Source organism: Falco rusticolus, chromosome 3, assembly GCF_015220075.1.
Source record: "Falco rusticolus isolate bFalRus1 chromosome 3, bFalRus1.pri, whole genome shotgun sequence".
Taxonomy (NCBI): domain Eukaryota; kingdom Metazoa; phylum Chordata; class Aves; order Falconiformes; family Falconidae; genus Falco; species Falco rusticolus.
This window is the reverse complement of record NC_051189.1, coordinates 54,563,121-54,587,894: the sequence shown is the minus strand read 5'-3', so window position 1 is coordinate 54,587,894 and position 24,774 is coordinate 54,563,121. Positions and strand designations below refer to the sequence as shown.

Genomic DNA, 24,774 nt, shown 5'->3' with positions numbered 1-24,774 from the left:
ACTGTCTTAGGCTTCATGATGTGACATTTGAATATGCCTCCCTGTGCTTTTATGTTTCTGTGATGAGCCGGTCACTGTGACGTCTACCACAGTACATTTTGGTCACTGTACAAATAATAAATGATGGTGAAAAGAGGCATTTTGACATCATACAGTTAATCTCCCTGTACCCATGGCTAAAGAACCACCACAGCCTGTGCAGTTCTGTTCAGTGTTACACCTGATGTCATTGCACGCACTTGTGTGGGCAGGGGTGCACAGAAAGCTCTTGCTCTAAAAATCTTTCTTTTCTCTTCATTGCAGTTTCTATTATTATTATGCTGCACGTGGTTCTAAAAATCATATCTAAAAATATTGTGTCGTGTCTGTATTTACAATGCCTGATGTAAAAGTGATTATCTACCCATAGTGTATATCACTGTGAGCACCTGATGACTGGGGTGCTTGTGCAATTGGTGCGTTTCTTTTCCCATCATACAGTACCAATTTAGAGAGCTCTCCTGTATACACTAACAACAGGGACATGGCACATAGATACCATGAGTGACATCGATTCTATGTGAGCTCCAAGGAGAAATTTGCCCTGGGAATTAAGTTGTGCTGTCAGTAGTATCCATGCGTGCTCAGTGAATACATGATTGTAGCCAGCCTCCCTTAAAAACTGAAACTAGTCCAACATGATCAAACATACCCAATCTACCTAAGAAAACCTGACAAAACTAAATCCAAGAAGTTATTTTTATAGCCCTGTTTATAGCCCCTTTGTTTAGGCAGAGATAGGTCAGCTGAATTTAAATCTTTAAACCCTTAAGTGTCATGTACAATGCTGGCTTGCAAAACAAAGTGTAAAAAAAAAATAATGATCAGGACTTGTTACACTTTCCCTTCTAAGCATGAGGCTCAAACAATCTTTTTTAAAAGCACATATAATTGATATCCACTTCTATTCAAAACCTAAATTAATTTCCTCTCTCTCTCTAGTGTGCTGCCACTCTGAACAGTTCCATCAGAGAGTGGTAAACCAGAAGCTTGCTGTGTTTGCACAAAATAACTGCTGCACTGTGCTGAAAAATATCCAACCTGCACTTCCGCTCAGAGTATGTTGTTTCATGCTGTATGGTCAGTAAGTGTATGGATAACCAGGAAGCCTGGCCCTCCTGTTACCCAGAGCTGTTTTTTCCTGAACCAAGAAGCCTCCGTATAAAAACAAGATTTTGCATTGATGAAGAAATCACAGTGTGAATGGGCATTATGGGAACTGTTTGCCTCCTGGGATTAGGCGAGAATTTTTCATGATACAAGGGATGACACTATCAAGCAACATAAATATGTAAGTATAAAACATACTGATGATGTGCAATGATAATTCTTGTGACCTCCAGTTCACTTCATTGAAAGAGAACTGCAGAGAATTTCAGAGAAGGCAGTTACAGCTTTCTGTCAGGTCAGGGTGGAGATAATGTGAGGAGAGCCTTTTCCAAACAAAAAGAAAAGGGAATGAATTGAACTAGTGGGGAAGTAAATTGCAAAATATGTGCTGTGCGTTGTTATAGAGTCTCAGTGTTTGAATGGTGGTGTGATAAACCAAGGATTTGCTGACACTTAGGGAGTAGCACTGGCACGGTAATATTGGCCTTCCCACCCCAAAAGTAGCAATGTGACCAGCTGGAGGTTAATTTATCAGAGATGGCAGGAAAGCACTGAGGGAGACAGTGAGAAGGGAGAAGTGTCTTACTACAATATTCACCTTAAAGAAAGCCAAAATCATACTTTTTGCAGCCACTGGGGCAGTATGCTGGAAAAAGACAAATGTATTGGTTTTGGGGGTGTCTTGTCTTTTCACAGACAGCTTGCCCCAGTTTTAAATTGTCCATATGGTTGCGTTTGAACTATCTACTTATGCAACTTGAATGGTTCTTTCCTGGTAATGAGCCTGAAGGCTTTCCTCATGCAGTAAAGCCTTTTGGAAGTTTGTCTTGTATTAAACTGGCTTGATCAGGTAGAGGAATAGGGTGGAAACAGTTTTCTTCTCTTTCCTTTTACTAATTGGGTGATCTTTGAACTCAGCCTTGGCTGGTGAGAAACTGAAGTAGTAAGGGGACAACCGAGGAAAACCAAGGTGTCTTCAAGTCACTCTCAGACAGAAGGACATAACGTCATGGCAACAATCTCCTTGAAGCATACATGCCTCTTTTGCATATACAGTCTCCTAAAAACAACGAAATTTTGTTTTCTTCTCTGCTTGAGTATGGAAACCCTCCTCTGGGGGGGTTCCATTGGAAACCCACCCAAGCTGCTCAGAGCTGCTCCCCAGCAGAGCTGCTGACCTCCTTGCCTGGGATTTCCCCTGAGAGTACATGGAATAATCTCAGTGTTTTGCTGTGCTAACTGAACAACACAGGGCTTTGCCAAAATATGTATGCCAACTGGACTTGATTTTTTGGGGTTACCTTGGCAGGTACTACTGAGATTTTGGCTCCTTTTGTTGTGTGCTGAACTGGACTCTGTGCCTTCCCTTTGCTTACTCATGTCATAGGTGAAAACCACAGTGAAAGCAAATCAAGATATTCCCGTTGGATCTGCTGGTATGCTGAGTGCATCCACTCACGAAACAAAGGGGGTCCCAGCTGTGACTGCATGTGCGTGTTCCCCCGACTGTGCCCAAGCTCTTCCTTTTCATGTGGACACTAGTACAATAAATAGATCACAATGCTGGCAGGAAAGTGATGGGCGTTCCGTGACAGACTTGAGACAGTCTGAGGGAGTCCATGTCCTCAGGATCACTGTCTCAGGCTCTTTGCTGACTCAGAAAGACAGTTCATGTTTCAGGGTTATCTGGAGTCCCCAAAGACATTTCCCTTTCACCTAGGGAAGAGACTTTGGAGTGAAGAACTACACCAGGAAAAAAGTAAGAAAAAATAAAGAGATAGACTCATTGCACATGATTCTTAGGAGTTTATTACACAGCTGAAAAGCTTAGTCTAGAAGTAGGATCCCTGTCTAACTCTCTACAGGAAGTTGCTGATGGTTTAATATCAGGATAGTACACAGCACAGTACATATAAGTAGCTGTGCAATGATCTAGAGATCCAGAGTACTCAGGGTCTGAGTCTTCTGTGAGTTACATGTCGATTACATGGAAGTTCATGGAATTATGGTGGCATAAAAATAGTCTGGGATGATAATCAGGCAGGGAGATTTTAATTAAGTTACATTCCAAATCCATACTGAAATCTCTGTAACAAGAAAGCAGTTTTCTGCAATACCGTATCTCCACATTAGCATGTATCTCCCTTTCTACACATTTCTCTGCAATTCAGTTGGTTTACGCACTGTGTAAATCCCTTTGTACTGCAACTATCCTACACAGTCTCAGCTTCTTGTGTTAAGGAGACAAGGGTTAGCTGGGCCTGCTTGTCCATCCCAGAGCAGGTTGTGACTTACAAGCTATTGGCCCACAAAGGATGTTTCCCTCAGTCCTTGACAAATATTTCTTGAATTTTCTTGAACCTTCCTGGTGAAGATTTGTGATTTGGCTGGAAAATCTTCATGCCACAAAGACTGATTAATTGTTAATATTTGGTTTTAAAAGGCATAGAACCTCTGGGTATGTTTTAGTACTATTATTTATGAGGGGTAGGGGGATACAGGTGCATTTTTAAAAAGGTGGGTGGTTTTTCTGATACAGTTCACAGCTTTGTCCCACAAGCAATTGTGCCAGGACATCTGAAAAATGTCATCATTTGCAGGGGGAGTAAGAAATGGTGGTTGGAGGCAAAGAGTGTGGATTAAGCTAATACTGGTGACCAACATATTACAGGGTGAAACCACAGCCTGAGAGTCTTAGGGAGAGGTTGCAAAGACACAGGACTCTTGGGAAGAAGCAGCTCCAGAGGAATGTGCTTTAAGAGGAGGGAAGTTTTAAACTCCAAAATTCTCAGGGAGAAGTGAAATATCTGCTAAGGAGGGAGATAAATTTCTATCACTTAGAAGGGTACTTATCAAAAAAAAAAAAAAAAAAAAAAAAAGAAAGAAAGGGAAGAAATTGGTCTGAAATGACATCTAGCCTAAGCTGGATAGATATCTGAAGGGATCAGGAAACAAACAGTAGATGTTATTTATTTCATTAAAATTGAACATTTCTCATATTAGTCAGAGTAAATAGTAACTGGCTTGTGAAACCTTTTGCAAAGTCTCTGTGCGATTCCACTATCTACTGAAGAGGTTAATTTCAAATCCAGATTCCCCCCAAAGCTGGAGTTCTGGAAAAGAAGGCATTTGAGGTATGGGAGATTAGAAGTGGCACTTCTACTTCTGGAACATAGGCTGCATGAACTGTGAAGTCCTATTTTTTGAGAGGATATACAAAATTATTCTGGGTCCATGATGTGCAGCAAAGAAGTTGAGGAAGGAACCAAGGCTATCCCTCCTCAAACCACCACCCACAGAGTCAACGAGTCAGTGTCAGGGACATCTAGCAAGGACACAAGTGACAGGTTCTTCTACAAACATTTTTGAAAGCTACAGAACAAAGCTACATTAATAACAGGAAAACTGACTGGTGGACTGTGAAGAGCAGAATCATACAGTAATCCAGAATGTTGCCAGTAGCCCAAGTGACTGTGGTTGTGTGAAGATTACTTCATTCAGTTTTCTTCAGATAACACCCATTCCTTTACATATCTTCCTGAATCAGTGTCAGAACTATTTTTCACAGTAGAGCTTGAGAGCAACAAGCATCAGTTGTGGCCATTAATTTTATGAATGATTTGTTGGAAACTGCATTAAATGGCAACATCAGCCCACAAATGAGCTTTGAAATGTTCTTTTTCTGAGTCTGTGCAGATGGGCAATTTGCTGTGTAATCAGTTTTCACAGCCACCCTTTCAATCAGGGTCACTTGTATTATAACCGTACTCTTGTTCTGCAGGTTTATATTTCACAACATCTCAGAAATGCTGCATGTACAAGTCCAGTGACCAGAAAAGAGATAACTCAGAAAATACAGCAAGATTATGTCCATAAGCACATTGAAAGGGGATTTCAACAAATATAATAGTCTGTAGGTGTTAATAAAAGATAGAGATATAGCTGAAGAGGAGCTATCTAGAAACCAGTAAGTAACAGAGCTTGAGACTATTCTAGCTACCCTATAAAGCTTATACTTGTGCTGTAACCCAAGCAAATTGCAGCAGCGCTATTCTTGTATGCAATTAAAAAGAAGCCTCACATAAAGGTAGAAGAGTGATATGGCAACTATGTAAATCTAGGACGATGCCACCCAAAACACTTTATGGTCCTCCTAGCATGTAGATACTGCGCTGGAGAACACACAGAGATTAACCACCAACGTGATGCAGAGATCAGAGTATAAAACATATGGGAAAATATCAGAGGAACTGAATTTATACAGAGATCACTCACTGGGGACATTACCATTATGTAGAAGTGCGTTTAATGAAGTAAGGGAATTCTTCACATTAGTACAAGAAGGTAGAACAAGAAGCAGCAGCCTCAAACAAAGGAAGAAAAAGTTTAGGTTAGATACCATGATTTTTTCCCTTAAAACAGACAAGCTGGGTATTAAAATAGGCTGCCCATAGGGAGGCTATCTCCTTAAGATATGAGTGAGAGTAGATAAAACTTCACATGGGAGAGGGTAGCACAGCTGCAATAGGTGGAGGCATCAGTCTGAGCCCTGACGACTCTCCTAAACAAATAAGCCGCCTCTGAAAGTAGTGGAGAGTGGTGGTACACGTGGCTGTGCCCCCCTGCCACCCGTAGCATGAGGAAACTCTGGCAGCTGCTGGCAGGAGAGGGGCAACACTGGCTCACCAGCAGCTCCTACAGCCTCCAGAATGGTCAAGCGAGGCAGGGCCACATGTTTCTGAGGATTTTGATGGCTCTGGAGTTTTCTTCCAGGCCTTTGTCCCTGGTTTCGAACAGTCTATAAATTATGTGTCTTACTTAGTATATAAAGACGAGGAGGGTTATATCACTAATAATTCACTCTGATGCAACAAAGCAATGCGACTTGCATATGACACCTATATTGAAAATTCTAATCATGTGGGGATTTTAAAGTACCTTAAAATAACATAGGAAAGTCAGGACAGACTAGGTTTGAGGGTGTAATCACTGTGAGTTGAGAATGGCCAGATTAGTTCCAAGTAGTGAAAGAACACATAAATAATCACAAGAGGTGGTACTCTGTTTTTGGTTCCCTATGCACAAGTTCTGAAGGGCTTTTGTAGATTATTTGTGTCCTTATATTGTTTTCACTTAGAGAGTTTCCCTTTAGTTTTTACAAGTCTAGTTAAACAGAACTTGAAAGGCTGAAGAAACAAAACTTTTGCTGTTGTAGAAACCTCTAGAATGTACAAAACTATTATATTAAGTGCTGATACCTCAGGCGTAAAAGTTCAACTGTGCCCCATTAGAAATACTCCATTTCCAGTCTGGCTTTCTGACCCTGCTAGGCTGTAAAATACTGGACCACGAACGGGTCATTCTGTGTACGCTGTTTATCCCAGAACTTCAGTTGGTTGTATTTTTTTTGAGAAGGTGAGAAGGAACAAAGAAGCCTCCAGTTAAGAAGGGCGAAAAGAAATGTTACTCTGCTGGTTGCTTTTTTTTTTTTACCCCTGGTTGTTTTAATGGCAACCTTTTTGAAGCTAGTTTCAAAGGTTCAGAACATTAGAAAAAATCCAGGCAGAGACATTAACAGGCAGGATCGTGCAGGTGGAACAGTGAAAGACACATGATAATACAATTTATCATATGAATTTAACCAGGGCTAGAGGGTATCTCTCTGACAAGTGTGATTTGATTCATGTGGATACATACACATGTATGTGTGCACACACAGATGTAAGCTTATGCATGTGTGTATGAGAGAAATTTCTTCTGTGCTTTGTACTGAGGGTATTTGCTGGAAATGATGTATGAAATGAAATCCCCATGCTCACGGCACACAGGGAATATCAGACAGAACTCCACAATCAGTGCAGAGATGGGCTTTGCTATTGGCAGATCAAATGCAGCCAGAAGAGCAAACCAACCTGAAAGACTCTGGGGAAAACAAATATATTTTTTTTGTAAGTTATAAAAAAACGTTCCCACCCTTTTAATATAATTTCTCCCATTTTCTCTCCCTCCCCCCCAGCATTCCCCTGGGCAGCCAGCTACATTAGCTGGGGCCTTTGAGAGATGACAGCCCTCCCCACACAGATTTCCCCTTAAAAGCCCTTCACAATGTGTTAAAATTACATTTTGAATAACACTTTCTAGCTTTTTTTATTAATTTTTTAACGTGGTTTTACCATCTCAGAGTTTCTTTCTGGCAATAGTAGTGGGCGGTCGTATGGGAGACAGGGGGTTGTCCTTTTTCCTCCTTCGTGCTCACAAGTACTGTGCATTTGATGTTGCCTCTTTGAGAATCTAAGAGATTAAGCTATCTCTCAGACATGCCATGAGTTGAAAGGGGAACCTAGGACAAAAGGAATGGCTTCAACAGGCCTTCCCATCGGCTATTCCTAGGCCATATGAAACCCTCCCAGGGAAGGAGCAGGTATGGACATACCCTCTTCTGGGGCAGTGGGGTCTCCCTCCACCCACCACTGGTGCTCAAACACACCTTAGCATTTCTAGACCGCTCCATTCGTGGTGAGATCATTTCAGCTTGGCTATAGATTGCTGAAGAAGGACATTTATTTACAATACGCAGTGTAGGAAATTAGGCCATTGTACTTCTGCACAGGGGAAAGATTCATAAAAAGTCACACAGAATTATTCTTATATAAGTGACAATGACATCGTTGTAAGGAGGAAGCAGAACTTTATTTGTCTTACTTAAAATGATATATAGAGCACTTGTCTGTTTATTCCACTGCAAACAGCTTCTGCAAAAACAGCGGTAATTCCCTAGGGGGTTCTGCTGATAGTTATAAGTTACTTGAGCAAAATCTCTCAAGTGAGCTACTGCCTTACAGGTAGCCATTATTCTAGATTCAAAGGGCTTTTTGTTGTTGTTGTTTGTTTGTTTGTTTTTTAAAATTATGTTCCATGTAATATTGCTTTTTAAAATATAAATTGTGTCATAACACTGCTACTTTTCAAGTAGGTAAGTATCTGTATCTAAATCAAAGGATGCACTGCCAAAGGAGAAACCAGTCAATAAATTGGCTTCATAATCAAATCTGGCTCAGGTTAAAGCAAAGTTAGTTTGATGGATTCAGCTGAAACCTAGTAAATAGCAGCCTACATAATTAAGCTGCTCTACCTTCGCGTAGTCTCCCTGGAAGCTTATGGGCATCTCAAAGGCACAAGAGTGACAATCAGCAGCTAAGCCGAGGAAATGAACAGGCAATATTGCCCACCCAGACGTCATTCCTTACCCCCCATTACCGTTGTCTCACCTCTCAGAAGGATTAGCAGAATTTGTCTTCGATTCTTTGACGGGACCACAACATCTTCTTCTAATTTAAGAATGGATTGTGGGTCTGAAAATCAAATAACTAATATTATTCAACGAGCAAAAATCAACACTGAAACTTGGTCTTCCTCTCTTTTTCTCATTTATGCAAGCTTATGAGCCTATTGTCTACAAAGTCTCAGCCTTATGCAGCACATTTAGAAAGTGTTTTTAAACAGATGACAAGAAGAGAAAAAAAACAGAAAAACAGGATAAAAACAAGCCTTGTAGTCCTCACAAAGAGTTTGCATTTTTTTTCAGGGAGGAGGAAAGAGAGTAATGAACTGTCTGATGAGGCCAAAAGGAATGGAAATTGGCGCTGAGGCTGACATGAGTTTACACCATATTCTTACTATTAATTAATTGCAGTCATCAAACTATTTCTTTGACTAATTTGCTTTCCATAGCCCATTTTCACTCTTGACTGATATTTTTCTCATTGTTCAGCAAGAAAGTGAAAAGTGCAAGGTCTGTAGTTTCTTTTTAGTGTTTTAGTCCCAAAAAGACGTTTTCAAAAGTTGAAAATGTGTGAAGCTTGTCTTAATTTATTCACTGGGAAAAAACCAAAACCAAATTAACTTCCAGGAAATTAATGCAATGGTTTTAATTTACTTTGAGAAGTCATCATAATTTCTTGGCTATTTTTGGTTCTTTGGTGTGCCAGGGAAACTCTCTTTCACTATGACAAAGCTTCTTTTTCCACAAAAAAATGGTAGTAATAATTACCTGCTTCACAGCAGTGTGGCAAGATTCAGTTAATTACTGTTTTCAAAGTGCTTTGAGATCCTAGGATGGAAGATGCAATAGAAATGCAAAGTATTATTATTATTCAGAGTTAACAACCAAATTTCAACCATTTGCACTTATCCATCTTAACAGCATGTACTCAAGGGAAGAAAACACATAACTTGTCAGCAGACAGTCCTCTTAATGTGGGTTATAAAACCACCTTCTTGATTACCATCTGGAGTAACATTCACAAGTGAGGGATAGCAGATGTGTGCGCATGGAGAGATACATCCCACTTTCCCAATCCATTGGACACATCAGCGTTGCCATACTGTATCCATCCAGCCTGGTATTATGCCTCTGATGCCAGCCAGCTCTTGATGCTTAAGGGCAAACAAGAGCCACTCTCGCCTTTCCCTCCATCTCCTCAGCAAAAAAAGAACAACCCAAGCACAGTCCCCCTTCCTCCTTCCACTTCCCTCTTTCATAATAACAACACAGCAGCCAACTGTGCGATGCTCTACAGTGGATGAAAATGTCTTCCTGACCCCTGTGTGCAATTAGTTTCCTCCCAGGAGCATGAGATTTGATTATTTTTGCCGTTATCTTCACTTGTACAGCTACAAGTGTTATTATCTCTTCTCCATTTTTCAGATAGGTTTTTTTTTTTTTCCCCCTGGAAGATTAGCCTGAACCTTCCAGAGTCCTTGTAGTGAGGTGCCCCGCAGTGCCCCGCAGGGGTGTGCTGCTGCTTGTAGGGGGGAGCAGCAGCAGCCTGTGCTCGGTTTTCACATCACCCCGTGGCCCTTGGACATCTCCAGACGTCTGTCGGGCAGGGGTGGGGATCCCTACAAGGAGGTGGAGGTGGAGGAGCTGCGTGAATGATATGCAGACGAGAAATTTGCTGGGGTTTAAATTAGAAGAAATGGGTGGTGTGACTTGATCTAATTCTGGTCAGACTGCCACCATCCTGCCCTTTTTCAGAGGACGCGAGGGGGCAGGCACCTAAGAAGAGCTGCTCTGCAGCACTCACCCATGGAAAGCCAGCACTGAGCACACATGGTTTAGTGGAATAGTAAATGCACAGTCCTAGTGCTGTCTATATTTACATACCTTGGGCAGGAATGAATTGAAAGCAATCCTGCCCTCAGGGCAGGAACATCGGTCCTTCCAAGTACACACAGCATGCTAAAGGGTCCACCCCAAAGAGCAGCCCGGGTGGAAAGCAAGCATGCACGGCTGCTGTGGACGGTGTGGCCTGCCTGGTCAGAAAGGCTTGTGCAATGTTATTCCGAAGTCTGGGCTTTGGTGCAGCAATTCCCAGAGGCGCCATGTCCCAGTTGCCATCCGTTTCGTGGCTCCTCGCTCTGCCGCTTTTTTATGGGCAGGCAGGGCCAGTAAAACACCTCATGCATTCAGCAGGAGCCTTTCTGCTGACACCGGTGGGCTTGGGATCAGACCCCTGGTCGTCTGCTCTAAGTCAGGAACTAAGATTTTCAAACTTCAGAGTTGGAAGTGCCGGCAAGTTTAACCCAGTGCCTATGAACTGCACTGACAAAATATTTATTAAATGAGCCACTTCCTTATCTTACTTTCAAATTGCGTTCAGAAGATTTATAGGTGGCAGAAAACAGTATTAAAGTTGATCAAACGTACACAGCCCTCCAGATCCCCAGGATGCTGCTCAGGGTAGCGGCAGGCCATTTTCCGTAAGTGAGCCTACTTTGTTGCAATGGTCTCAAAAAGCAGGAGAAATGCCCATTTTGGACTAGCAGGTCTCCTTGTACTGCTAGGCGGCTTGCTTGGTGGTGAGCTAGGGTTCAAAGGAGCATGGTGTACCTTTCACTGCCATAGTTAATCCTGTCATTAGAACGTATAAACAACCTTCTCCCGCATTAGCAATGTTTACCTCATATTGCTCTAGCATTCATTTTCACTAATATGATACAAAAGTGTAATGATGTGTAAGTGTTTTTTAATGTTAAGTAAGTGAAAACAGGTGGGTAATTTACCACTGGCTCTGTATAGATTGGAGCTGGCATTTCACAAGGAAGACACTGTCCTCTTTTTTTCTCTGTTTTTCATATATAATTATTTTTATTTTCCCAGTGTCTACTGCTACTGTTTACAATTTATGCCACCAGGTCCATGCCACAAGTGCTACCATTATTTTGAAGCAAACAGAATAAAAATTTGTCTAGAAAGCTTGCAGTTAGCCACTGGATGAGTAAGTTTGATGTGGAGGCAGGTATTCTTTACTTGTATTTATGTTAAGAGTAAATATTTTGCTTGTGTAAGTTACTTTGGAACTAGCGCATGCTCCTGGAGCATGATCTCTCTTTGAAGAACAAACCCTAAAACGGTGGAGACAAGCTCAGTGCTGACCAGAGTTTTCTGTGTTGTAAGACAGGGGACATGCAGGTTTCACATCAAATTTACAGGATATCCCATTTTTACTTTCACCATAAAGTACATTTGCATTCATTCCTGTAAGTATAGTAATGCCCAGAAACCCAGATGAGTGATATGACACCATGAAAAAAAATAAAATAAAATGTGGACAGAGAGAGTTTTGATCCAGCAAGCAGCCCATCCAGACGTGCATGGTCCCCCACATAATGGATGGGAAGGGGCTCAGGAAGCAGTGAAGCCAATGGGCTTTGCAGGGTCGCACAGGTCAGACCCCACAGGGAGACCCACTGCTCCTGCGTCCGCTCCGCTATACCATGCAGCTTCTCGTACTTGGGATTGGGCTTAACTTCCACTGCAAGAGAGTTTTGACTCCCAAGCTAGTGTTGCAAGAGTATTTCTTTTTATCTTTGTTCCTTTTTTAGAATTCCTTTCTTTGAAACATTTTGCTTAGTAGTAATTGCTGCTAAAATTTCACAGAACATTTGCAAAAGTGACAGCCTAATTCTAGAAAATGTGAAACATTTAAAAGGCATTTGTATAGAATTTTGGTGCTGAAAAGCTTTGTTGGTGACGTTTTGTTCACTGAAGTTAGCTAGGTAATTTCTGCAAAGCAGAGGCCTTAGATTTGAGTACGCTCTGCTTCCATGCATTTCCTTGCTATATTTGGCATAACTGGAGGAAAAATTGTATATCAGAGATTCTGTTTTAAGGCACTAGACAGGGATTTCAAAGACCTTAGTAACAGTGTGGAAAGTATTTGCTGGAAATTAAGAAATTTGCAGTGAAAACCCTATAAAAAAAGAAGTATCTGGTAGCTTAAAACAGTTTTTCACATTTGCTTTTACACTAAATCAGGGCATTAATTAGCTCCCAGTGCAGAAAAAAAGCATGACATTTTACAGAATTTCCCTGTTTCCTACTTGAAATAGACCTAGACATTTCCAGGTGGGCTGCTGCTCCTCAGGGATCAGAGGAGTCCATCCATGAGGGGCTTCCCAGGGAAGCCCATGTGCCCAGAGCCACCGTGTGCATATCTGCTCCAGAGAGCTTGCAAACAAAAAGGACAACAAAACCAGCAGTGTGTGAGCGTGGCCATGGCCATTCAAAGCATCCCTCCATTTGGGATGGTAGGGAAGTATGCACAGCTCCACGGGACTGGTGGGGGCCACAGGTCCCTGCCAGCTGCCAAGCCCATGCATGGAGCTGTCGGGGGGTGAGCACCGCTGCCCCCGCTCCCAGCCCAGCTAACAGCTCCATTCCACTCCCAGCCCTCTCCTTCCTTTCCTTCAGGCTGCAGCCTTTCTTCGTTATTTTCCTCCGGGGCTGCAATTTTTCCCGGTTAGCCACAGACAGTATATAAAACACATTTTACTAAAGTTCTTCCAACAAAAACTTCATTGAAACAACTTTTAAAGTTGTGAAAAAAATAACAGGAAATTCACACTTAGGCCCTTGAGGATGAAACATGACATATGTCTTCCAACACATAGGCACAATGGGGTGCACTATAAAAGTAAATAAGGATCACACCATGGTGCCTAGCTGTTGGAGGACATGCCTTTTGCCATTAAGTTATCATTTCCTTATTTTTCTGTCCAAACGCACATGTACTTTTAATTGTTGACTCCAGTGACTAAATTAGTCTTCTTTCTTTCATTTTAATAAAGCAATGTGTGACCTGCCTTAAGGTTAGAGACTAAAAATTAGCACAAGCATTAACATTTAATATACCAACCAAAAAGAAGATTTACATTGCAAACGGATAGGCAGTCTAAATTTAGGCTGCTCACAAAATGAGGCTATACACAAATGTATTTCATTAATTATATATGTCTAGGAGAACTTAAATACAGCCAACATTTATGCATGCTGAGTACGTGTGCCAAAAATGTTATAGTGTTGTATGGTAAATGCAATTTTAATTTGCATGTGCAGTGTGTTTTTTCAATAAAAAGGAAAAAAAATCCCTAAAATCTGTACATGCTTTCATTCTCCATTTGAAATTTTGACAAAGCAGATCTTCACAGTAATAATCATAGGCTTCACTATTAATATCCAAGATGTATTTCATTCATTTGAAAGCTTCCCTTGCAAAATATTAGCACCCATTTAGACTCTTCTCATTCTCCATAATGATCAGCTCTTGGGATTTCTTTCAGTTTTGGGGGTACTGGTGTATTCTTAAGGTGAAGTCATTTCTCAGAATATCATAGAGAGGTAGAAACACCATTAAGTATGGCAGTTCATGGGGATGTTCTCCCACACGACAAAACAGGGCACAGTCCACCGAGAAAGTCACATTATTTATTACTGGAACACATTTGTGAATCCTGTTTTAAGAGACCCATTTACAGATGAAAGTGTGGACCCCAGGAGCTTCAGGCTTCTGCAGGAAAGCCCGCCTTTGTGTGAGAAGACACCTCCTTCCGGCTCCGCAGAGATTCACTGCACCTTGCAGTTCCTGCAAACCCTAAATCCTTACAAGTCCCATATTTTCACCCAATAGTGAAACAGAAACTTAAACTCGAGCTAAACTGAGGCATTACAGGATGACTATTGCTGCTGGGTTAAAAAAGGTATCTCCACGTTCCTGTCTGACCATACTCACTTTCCACATGGGAAGGGGTTAGCCATTGAACCAAAGACCCAGTAATCTGCTGCTAGTGCTGGGGCACTCGCCCTGGTTGCTGGACTGGGAATAGGTGTGCTGCACATGTAACCGACCCCATTTCCATGCCTGGGTCCGATCCGCAAAGGGAGATAACGCTTCCAGTCAGCGGGATTAGAGCCCAGAAAGGAAGATAACTGACAACCTCCACTAAAGGGGAACATAAATATACCTGTGAATTGTGAAGTAAACAGCTGCTGAGTGATTAAAAGCTAAGTAAAGCTGAACCAGTTAATCAGTTTTTAAAGCTGTTTGTTGCAAGCATACTGCAAAGTGACAGATTTTTTTCTGCTCTATAACAAAACAAAAAATGAAAGGAGCCTTTCTTCCCTCATGACAGCTTAAAAGTGCTGTGCTGTCTTTTTTTTTCCCTCAGACTCTGAAGTGGTGTCACTTCAGGAGAATAGCAGGAGGGACGAGTGCCTGAGAGGGGCCCATCTCCTCCCCGAGCGGCACGCTGCATTGCGGGGACTCACACTGGTGAGGCTGACCTTTCGGCAAAGGAAGCTGGAAGGTTAAACACCAGTGATGAAAAAATCTCAGGGACAAGCCTTTTATGGGAAAGCATAGAGTGTGCCCAAAAAGAGGGATGACCAGGCTAGCACAGACAGACTGTGCCACATTTCAGCGATAAACACATGCTCCTGAAAGCTGCCCCTCAGGCAAGTGTATGCTACAACCAGCAGATTGCAGTCTAGCCCTGAATGGCAGTAGTAAGTACACTTCTGTATTACCCAGAAAAGTCCTAATACCTTCTCTGGTTTCTGTATTACACACAGAGGAACCAGGGCTCTCACACTGAAGTGCTATGGAGAAGAAAGTTGCCCATCAGAACTGAGAAACGGTAGACACAAGCTTTACCACAGACAGTCAGAGCAGCGTTTATGTAGGGAGAAACAAGGTTTCTGATCTATATCTAGCGTTCTTTCTATTACAGGCTCTTTTTACCCCTTCCTCAGAAATTATGCAAGAGGGAAAGACTTACAGACCTGGTCCTTCGACTCTCAGGTCAGTGCAAAACACTGTCGACCAAGGGATCGAAAGCTACCTTCTGTCTTTGGAGGATGGGAGCACTTCCCCACAGGAAAAGAATGATGCCACTGCTTTGTACTCAGGCCCTTGGAACAAGGCAGGGCCCATCAGATAAGGAAGGAATCCTTCCTCCCCACCCCCACAAGAGCAGCACAGACCCAGACACCAGGGCTGAGTGGCATCTGCTTATTGTTCTGGCCAACTCCACAGAAGCTCTCATGTGGTATCTGCAGAGGAAGTGAGTGTATCTAGGAAAGTGGATAGATCTCTAAAGAAAAAGATTTTGCTGTTCTTATGTGAGGCTGTTTCTTGGGAAAGAGGTAAGCAGAGCAGCCAAAACTTCAGAAAGAATCATGGAACATGAAGGGTCCTTTCTGAAACTACTTGGAAATCAAGACACTGGGACCCAATCGTTGACATTTCTATCTTACTGCTAGCAGATGCATAGCGAGGCTTGGTTTGACAAAGGGATGAGCCTGAGATAAGGTAATGGGAAACTGTTCAAAGAATTTGAAGAGGTGTTTGGAGCTGGACTGCCATGGCGCTTTCTATTTAAGAGCAGTTTTGATCAGAATCCTATTTGAATCAGACTTCAGGGCTGATGTTTGAAAGTTTGGAATTGCACCTTTAAGTTTTGATTCAAATCAGCTCCAGGTCTGAACAAGTACACTTCAAGAACTTTCACAAAGAGAAACTGTTGAGTTTCATGTTGAATCTGCAGTGCTGCGCGGCACTAACATTTATTAACTTCTCTTTCATACCATGCCTTAAACTTGGGACTCCTCTCTGATAGATTGATAAAGCTTCTACCCTTTCCTTCAAGTCGCTCCTTGAGACAAATCTCCACTTTGCTTTTACAAAAGTTAAGCAAGAACAAGTTGGGGAAATAGGTGGGAAAAGGGAATATTCAGTATATATAACTGGGACTATTACAAAGCTCCTTGCATGTATTCCTGAGAAACAAAATGCTGTATACTTGTCTCGCAGACTTTCATGCATTACTCATCTGCTTAAACTGTCTTCCTTCTACATGTTTGCATCTAGCTCAGCGACTAAGGCTTTTCTGCTGTTTTGTGACAGCTGGATGTGAGGACTGTATTAGAAGCAAGGAACGTGCACAGCATAGCAGCCTTTCAGAGATGGCTCAGGGTGGGACCGGGCTCTGGACCTCACAGTCCCCCTGAATGGAAGAGGTGAGTCCCTGAGAGGATGGAAAGAAGGATGCTCTGCCATTGCATCTTTTGGGAGTGGCATCTCTGAACTGGAGGGGCAGAATATGCTTCTGCTCCTACTCCTGCAGGTGTGGCTTGAGAAGGGCTTTACCACCATGACTGCCCACACACTTCTCATGACTAGCTGCCTCACTGGGCTCTCCCTGCTCTCTCAGCCTTGGCCTGGTATTCATCTACACCTGGAGAAGAGGTTTGGCCTCTGTTTGCAGCTCCTTCTCTTCTTTCTGTGGCACTGGGGTGGCTTCTTCATGCCCTTGCTGGAGCCCTGGAGCTTTAACAGCCAGATCTCTGTTGGGTGCTTCCTCAAAGGTGACCGGTCACCCCACTCCACTGGTCTCCCCTCCCCCCCACCCCCCACCTGGCTTCACAGCTGTTCCTTAGGCAGCTTCTGTCTCTGTGCTCTGCTGCTGCTCACAGATGCCATCTCGGTACTTTATCTCTTTCTGCAGGTGGTGTCTGGTTATGAACAGCCCCTGCTGCTCATTCTTCCCCCAGAGATGGATTTTCTAGGGCACACCTCTGACCTCAAGTCCTGCTGGATATTTGGCTTTGCTCCCAAGAAGACATCCCTTCGCTGGGACTTCTTTCTAAAGAGTTATCAGTTTTTACACCAACCAACTGCTCTTATATTCGGAATCACTGACCAGATTCCCAGAGGACACATTGCTCTTCAGGTAGAGTGGGATAAGTACAGCAGCCCCAGCTGGTCTGGCTACATCTAAGCATGGTGAGGTAGCAGGTATGACATGGAATGGCATGGCATACATAGAAACATTATGACTGCTCTTTAAAACTGCAAAATAAATAAGAAATAAGGAAATTATATTGACTTCAATTCAATGCCTCTTTCATGAACTGGGTCTCCTGTTTTGTAACTCAGTGTACTGTTTGTCCCTATAATTATCTCAGTGATCCAGTATGAAAAAAGTGTACATCAGAAACAGGAGGATTTTGTCTTCCTTGTAGCTCACCAAGAAAGTATGATTTACAGCAAGAGCAGCATTGTTATACATTTAAAGCAGGTAGTCCTTGTAGTCAGCAAGTTGTGATGATAAAATACGAGTGCTGCCTCCATATTCTCTACGGTACCAGCATGCAGGCTGCAGCCCCAGCCCAGGCAGCGAGGACAGCCAGCACGAGAGGCGGGAGGGAAGCAGCACAGGACTGCCGTGTCTGTCCTTGGACTCGACCAGCGTTCACAACGCCTTTCGTATTGTCCCCCCCCGTCCCTGAGAGCTGCTTGAAGTTTTAGGTGGGAGATTTTGGGACTAATATGTCTGCAATGATAGCTCTGTGTGCTGGGTATTAATGCACTTGTTATCATAGATACCTCAGGTTTTGTTGCTACCGTAAGTGCTCTTTCAAGAGGAGTTATTGATGTTTACAGGCATGGCTTTGCATACAGAGTTTCAGGCCATTGATGGTCTTCTCTATTAGAAGATATAAAGGATAACTTTGACCAACAACAAATCATAACACTTCCATTCCTGCTTCAGCTCCATGCTAATTGTCTACAGTGTAGTAAGAGTCTCTGATAACAGCTTTTCAACTACGTAAAAATATCTGTTCTGCTTTTTGGGATCTGCTCACTGAAAATATCTGTCTTCCTGGAGACTCTTAGGAGAAACCTTATAATTTCACTATTGCCTTAATTTGTATTTGAACATCAAGCTAAGAAAGATTAAACTACGCACAGCCTATGCACAGATTGCAGCTATGGACAGATTTAAGGCTGGAAAAATAATCACTGACTCGTTAAAAAGCTTAATTCAACTCCATTGAACAAGAGAACTGGGATGTGTCGTTTCTTTCAGGAGCTCCTTTCCAAGCTCCCATGCAGATAAGGCAATTTGCTCTCACACTGGAGCACAGGTGAAAATTTGTTCTTGCCTGTAGCAGCTGGATATGAGCACTGTATTACAAGGCCTGTATTGAAAGTGTTCACACAGCAGAACTCGTCTTGGAGGGAGGTTTCAGAGAGGGCTGGGCAGGCAAACTGCAGAAAACTAAAATAAAGAGAAGAACACTCAGCTAGAAATTTCTGTTTAACACTTTCTGAGTGCTGGATTACTATAAAGGTCAGACTCTAAAGGAGGAACCTTTCCTCTGGAAAGAAGGCCTGATCTTTCAGGGCAAAGACACAGAACTGGGCAGTAGTGCGCCTGGAGGGAGCCTGGAGCAGGACAGCAGGACAAGGGAAATCTGTCCCTCCCAGTGAGCCTACTGGTGCATGGCACAGCAGTGTCACTCTTGTCTAGCAACCATCCGATGGACTAATGCCTACAGTGGCGCTTAAAACACTGTCTCTTCAAAAGCTCTCATTTCTTAGCTTGCACTCTGGACTGTTTTTATTTAGGGCTATTGAGAAAGATGAAGAAAATGCATTAAATACTTAAAACTTACTAAGTTGCAAAGGAAAAAAACATTGCTAAACCACATTTTCCTTGTTTTCTCCCACCTGTGTTTGTCTTGCCTGTTTTGACTGTAGGTGTCTTTGGAGCAAGTCCCACTGCTAATCTGTGTTGACATTTCCTTGTAAAAATGAACTTTCTTTTCCACTGGAACTTAGACACTTTCTTTACTACACACAGCTAGGAATATAAAAGAGAAAGCATGTTCACACAACTTTTGGTCTAGTTAGCATTACACAGGAATTTGATAGATCAAGGCAAATTCAATATTCTTCCTTCGGTTTTTTAGTCTGTTAGAGTACAGATGCTGCAATGTGAGCAGGCATCAGTGTCACACGGTGGAAACTTCAAGATGAGAGGCTGTAAAGATAAACTCTATCTTGGCAGAGAAGGTCTGAAGGAATTTTCATTCCCTCAGATATTCTAGGAAAAGTGGGATTCATCCCACCTGACTCTTAGCACTGATGTTATAGACATGCACCTCCGGCTATGTAGGCACCTTTTGGAGTTAAAGGAAGGAAATAGGCATTTCAACAGTACAGCTTATTGCCCCTGATTTTGACATCTACCTTAGGAACTGTGATTTGGAATTTCTTTTCTTCTTACAAGGTGGGTCTAGACACCTAGTTCAGATGTAGATGCTGAGACTGGGAAGGTCTAAAGCTGAACAGAGAAGTCTCACTTCAGCAATGTACGTACCAGCCCCTGTATAGTTTGGAAAAACATATGTAGGTTGTGGGAGGGAACGCTTTGGAAGAGAAACCATTATATCAATCTATATGTCCACTGTGGGTATGCTACATATGTAGCTGTGCAATAAGCGATACTGTTAATAAAGAGAAGGTTTATTCCTACTGACATGGAATCCATATGGTACATGAATATGATGCCAGTGAGATCCACAGGACACGAGGAAATGTGATTAACTGCTAAACACAATAACCTGGAAAAAGAGCAAAAGAGCTGCACAATCCCCTCTCCAGAAATTATCTTGGCATTGTTCTAATGACCCCTCCGATATTTCACAGACCTTGATGACACCCGTGATCTCTTGTACTCTCCCTCTCTCCATGGCGTGTTATGGTTGTTGGTCTTCTGCTATTATATCTGCAAGATGCTGCAAGGTGGTGAAAAACTCTTTCAGCCTGAGTGAAGCAGATGTTCTGTTGATCATTCTGGGTGAGCTGTTGATCGCAGGGGTGGGTGTTTGCTCTTGGAAAAGGCTGGACAGAATTATACTGGTGATTCCTTTGATGTTGCTAGCTCCTGATGTTCCTAGCTCCTGGAAGAGAGGACAGATACCAACAAAATATTGCCCTCAACATCCAGCATAAATGTTGTTACAGGCAGTGCTCACACCAGGAAAAAACTCAGCCTATGAACAGCAGGAAAGGGATAAATAACCATGTAATGTCTGATTGTGTCAGGTCCCAGAAGGGGAAAAAATCAGCAATGCTTGCAGAGTCTAAAGGCATGGAGCTGCCCAGTGGAGAGAAGGCTTTCTACCACCATGCTGTGGACAGGTTTGGGGACTCAATTACCAAGCACGGCAGAAGAAAGAAACTAGCCATTTGCAGCTATGCTATTAGACTGGTGACCAATTATATCCCATCTAGATTGTATAACAGCTGAAAGATATTTCCAGTAACACTGGTAAGTCATGATATTAGGCAGAAGATGTATGACCAAGTGCAGGCAACATACAGTCTAAACCATTTTGACACGAGTGGGAAATGCACATTGCTGAAGAGAAACCAATAAACATAAGCCGTTATCACTTGACTTTTTTAGACGATGTGCTGGGGAAAGGGGAAGGAGGTCACCTACTGCTGGGTCACTGGTAGAGCAGTGTTTAATCACAGCACACCGCCAAAATGCACTTTAGAGAGGAGGCATGGCTCAAGTCAGCATTCTAGCAGCTGATAGGGACATATTTCTCAGACAGCAGCGGCTTGAGGGTAGCAAGAAACTAGATCACTGAGTGGAGCCCTTGGAAAATATGAAAACACAGGATCCCATTGACCCTGGAGCTCCTGTGGAAAGAAGCAGCAACACCACAAAGATGCTTCTGTACAGCCACTAGGATTAGAAGAACATAGATCAGCAGCCCTAGGACCATGCAAACAGAGACAAACTGAAAGGAATCATTGGGAAAAAGTCCCTCTCCATTACCATCTGAAATAATATCATTTGAGTAACGATAACTCAAAGCTGAGAGTTACCATTGGTGCAGTCAGAAGCCTGCTCTGGCACTGTCTTGGAGGAAGGAGAGTGAGGTTAGGCATTCACCTATCTGACCACCTTTTGTTCAAATTTTGGCAGGGTGTTATAAGGCAAGACCTCTGCAGGCAGGTAAATGGATCTATCCTATTCAATAGGACCTGCAAGAAGAAGTTGCAAGAGAGGAGAGTCTGAAGGAGTCTCCAGGAAATCGATGTATGCCCATGTGGCTGTAATGTTAACATAAATTGCTCCATCTCTCTTATTAGATCTCTTAAAAATCAGCTTCATTTTACAAGTGTGAACCTTTTATGTAGTATTACCCAGCCAGCGATACACAGGATAGGCTAACCTAACACTAGTGTTAAAAGGATGCAAGTGTTTTTCTGACTTTCAATATACAAGTTTCCAAACTGTGGCATGCGGTAGAGATAACAGGTTATACTTTACTGGCTCTTCTCCCTTTTTTCAGCTGCTGAATTTCATTAAAAGGCATCTAAAATACATTAATTACTTCCCTAATATTCCTGTAATTGCTACTGCTTTGCCACAGGGAGGATACATGATAGGAAGTGGATGAGGAGGTGATCTTTTCAGATGGGAGAATGGGAAGGGAAGCGTTCATCAGTCAGTCCTTCTATTAAGATGTGATCCCAGATGATAAAGAAGTTTAAGGACCCCCGCTGCTTTAGCAGGTCTGTGTGTTTTCATTATTGGAGCTAGAGAATGAATTGCTGAGCTCATGGAGAGATTGCGTAGTTGCTGAGCTAGTACCTTCCTTTGAGTTTTGCATCCTTGTGGAATTGCTGATTTCAGCAGAACCACCCCTGATTTCCACTAGGATAAAGGAAGGGGGACTTTGTTGCCCCTTTTATGGAAATTGTAGCCTAGTAACACTTTTGGTGCTGATTTTATTTTTTCAGAAGGCGGTGACACAAAGCCATTGTAGCACAGGAGGCAGCAGCCTTCCTGTGGCATCAACCATCAGCCTCAAATATTCTGTCTGTCCTCACTAGCTGGTACCTCTCCACTCACTCCAGGAGGAATGACCTTGCTCCTGACTAGGTGCAGGGCTGGAACGTACAGTCACCTAGCAAAGAGCTCTACATGTGTTGCTTAGCGCTAAGGTAGCAGCTCATGCTGCCATCTCCTGACCTTCACAGCCCCGAGGGGCTGTGCAGCCTTCTTGCTCAGGGTACCGTGCTGCTGGTGGGTTGCAGAAGCTGCAGTCTTGAGATGGGTCATTTCAAATTTCCTCCTTAGCCTTGCGTCTTGGAGTAGAGCTTGCATGAACCAATTCACAAAAGTTGGAGGGCTCTCTCATTGGCTCATGAATGGTGATTATTATAATGAAAATGCTTTACCTGGAGCCTATACAGAAGTGGATGGTTACGCCAATAAACCTTTATTAAACGTTAACAGGAGAAAAAATACCTGCCTATTTGGATTCTGTTCATTGAATATGCATATAAGCAAATTTCAAAAACCTTTCCCCCTTTTTCAGTACGTTTATTTCTGATAGTGATGCTGATTTCCAATGGTGATAACAATATAGCTGATTACAGCTTGTTTGCATGTGTAAAAAGTGCAATGCAGTTTTGTAGGTGTGCTTAATCTGCTCCTTTGGCTTATTTCACTGGTCTACTACATCTTAGTGCATGGTGAGCTCCTTGGAACAGGAGCACTCTCTGTATTTACAACTGTGCTTCAGTTATTTAAAAAAGGAGTAATTAAGTAGCACAGTTGTGATATAACAACAAATAATAAGGGCAGGCTTTGGAGGCCTTGAACCTCCAGGGCTTTCCTCTCAACCTGTGTTCAGCTCATGGTGTTAAACTGTCTGAGACTTCACCCATTGTCATAACTCTAAGACAAAACATTGCTATCCATAAATTAATTTACAGATAACAGCTATTTGAGCTGTTAATACAAGACTACCAAAACTGATTTAGAAATTTAGGCATATCTCAGAACCAAGGCAGTTTTGAAAATCCTGCCTTATTGGAGGCTTTTGTTTTCTTTGTTTATACTTCTTTCAATACTAATCTTTCTAAGCATTGTACACCCTTCTGGGCACATTATTCTTACTATGCGTGTACAGAAACCAACATAATAGTGAGCCCTCTTCTTGTTGAGAAATACCAGGCACAACTTAGCAAGTAATAAACCTAAGGGAATTCATAATACTAGTAAGTGGATGCCCATAATCAGATAATTTAGTTCCACTTGTGACCCTCAGCTGCAGCCCAGACTCAGGTTTTTATGCTGTGGCTTCAGAAGGGTCAGGGAAGTGCTCTTAGGGCACAGGACTGAGCCCAAAGGCCAGACAGCTCTTTCTGGTGGGTAAGTGTCAAGTTTGGAAAGCAGAACAGCGACCTTAAAGAGGATCCCAGACTGCCCCTTGATTCTTACAGCTGAAAACAGGAGACCTTCTGAAGCTTTTCACTGTCACTCGTTTTAATATCTAGGTAAGTTTTGATTCACTTCCAAATCAAACAGCATAGAAATATTCTAGAAATTAATAAATGTGAGAGTGAGGGATGTTTCTTGGCAAAATACTGTGCATACCTATTGCATGGCATAAATAATACATTGTAATAATTAATAATGATAAATAATAAATAATGCAGTCGGTTGCAGCACTGGGGGTTGTGAACAGACTTACATTTATAAAAGTTGAAATTCTTAGATAAAAGGATAATGTTTCTAGCAATAAGTTGTGACACTTTGCACAATTCAAATTATTTTAGCATGTAGCAAAGACTTTTGGACACCCATCTTGTTTTTAAGTGCCTAACACCCAATGAGATTGGTAACAGTTACGTGCCTGCATACCTTTGAGCATCAGGTTCACATGCTAGCAAATCGATTGATCACAGTGACCCAAACTGCTCCCACAAAGCAGGAGCAGGCATAGAGTTGCACCAATAGTTGTGTGTCCCCTTAGAACAAAGGGCACAGAAAAAGCAGACTGAGGTAGCTGAAAAGCAGCCACAGAGCATCCGGAAATCTGTTGTTACATAAAACATACTTAATATTTACCATCCTGTACTATTCATAGGTCTGTATTGGCTCTGCTCTTTCACTGAACTCATTTATGGGTCTTGCATATAGCCCCCATTCTAATAGGAAGTGGGAGAGCTGATTGACAGTCCATTGAACCAGATACTTCTTAGGGGAAAAATTGAAAAGGTTAATTATAATATCTCTTATTGCTTTAGTATTTCAGTGAGCCACAGTCTAAATATAATGTAAGCCTAGAATGGGAACCGATATTTTCCTGACACCTCCCCAAGCAGGCACTCCAGATTTTATGATGCTGAAGAGTCAGAGAATTCAGATCCTGTTCCTCTGTACTGCAAAACAGGGACTTTCAAACAGAAAAATAAATTTGTTGGCTTTAACAATATATATTTTTGGTTAACTTAGCAGTTTCAAAAGTCCCTGCTTTCCCATGAATTCAAATGGGAGCTGAATTCTCCGAGTTCTGCTCTGCTGCAGACTGTCATGTTGGCAGTCTGTAAGTCATTTATTTATTATTTTTCACTGTAAGTGCAGCACCTTTTTCAGTGATTTGATTTTTTAGTCAATTATATA

The 24,774-nt window shown here is 42.3% G+C and overlaps 1 long non-coding RNA gene across 1 annotated transcript; it reads left to right on the top strand.

Annotated features, from left to right (window-relative positions):
- The first annotated feature begins 1,165 nt into the window (after nucleotides 1–1,165).
- Nucleotides 1,166–20,739, top strand: LOC119145485. The gene is made up of 4 exons (XR_005103422.1): nucleotides 1,166–1,330; nucleotides 15,220–15,290; nucleotides 16,395–16,507; nucleotides 16,996–20,739. It is a non-coding gene; the product is annotated as an uncharacterized LOC119145485 (long non-coding RNA).
- The last annotated feature ends 4,035 nt before the right edge of the window (nucleotides 20,740–24,774 follow it).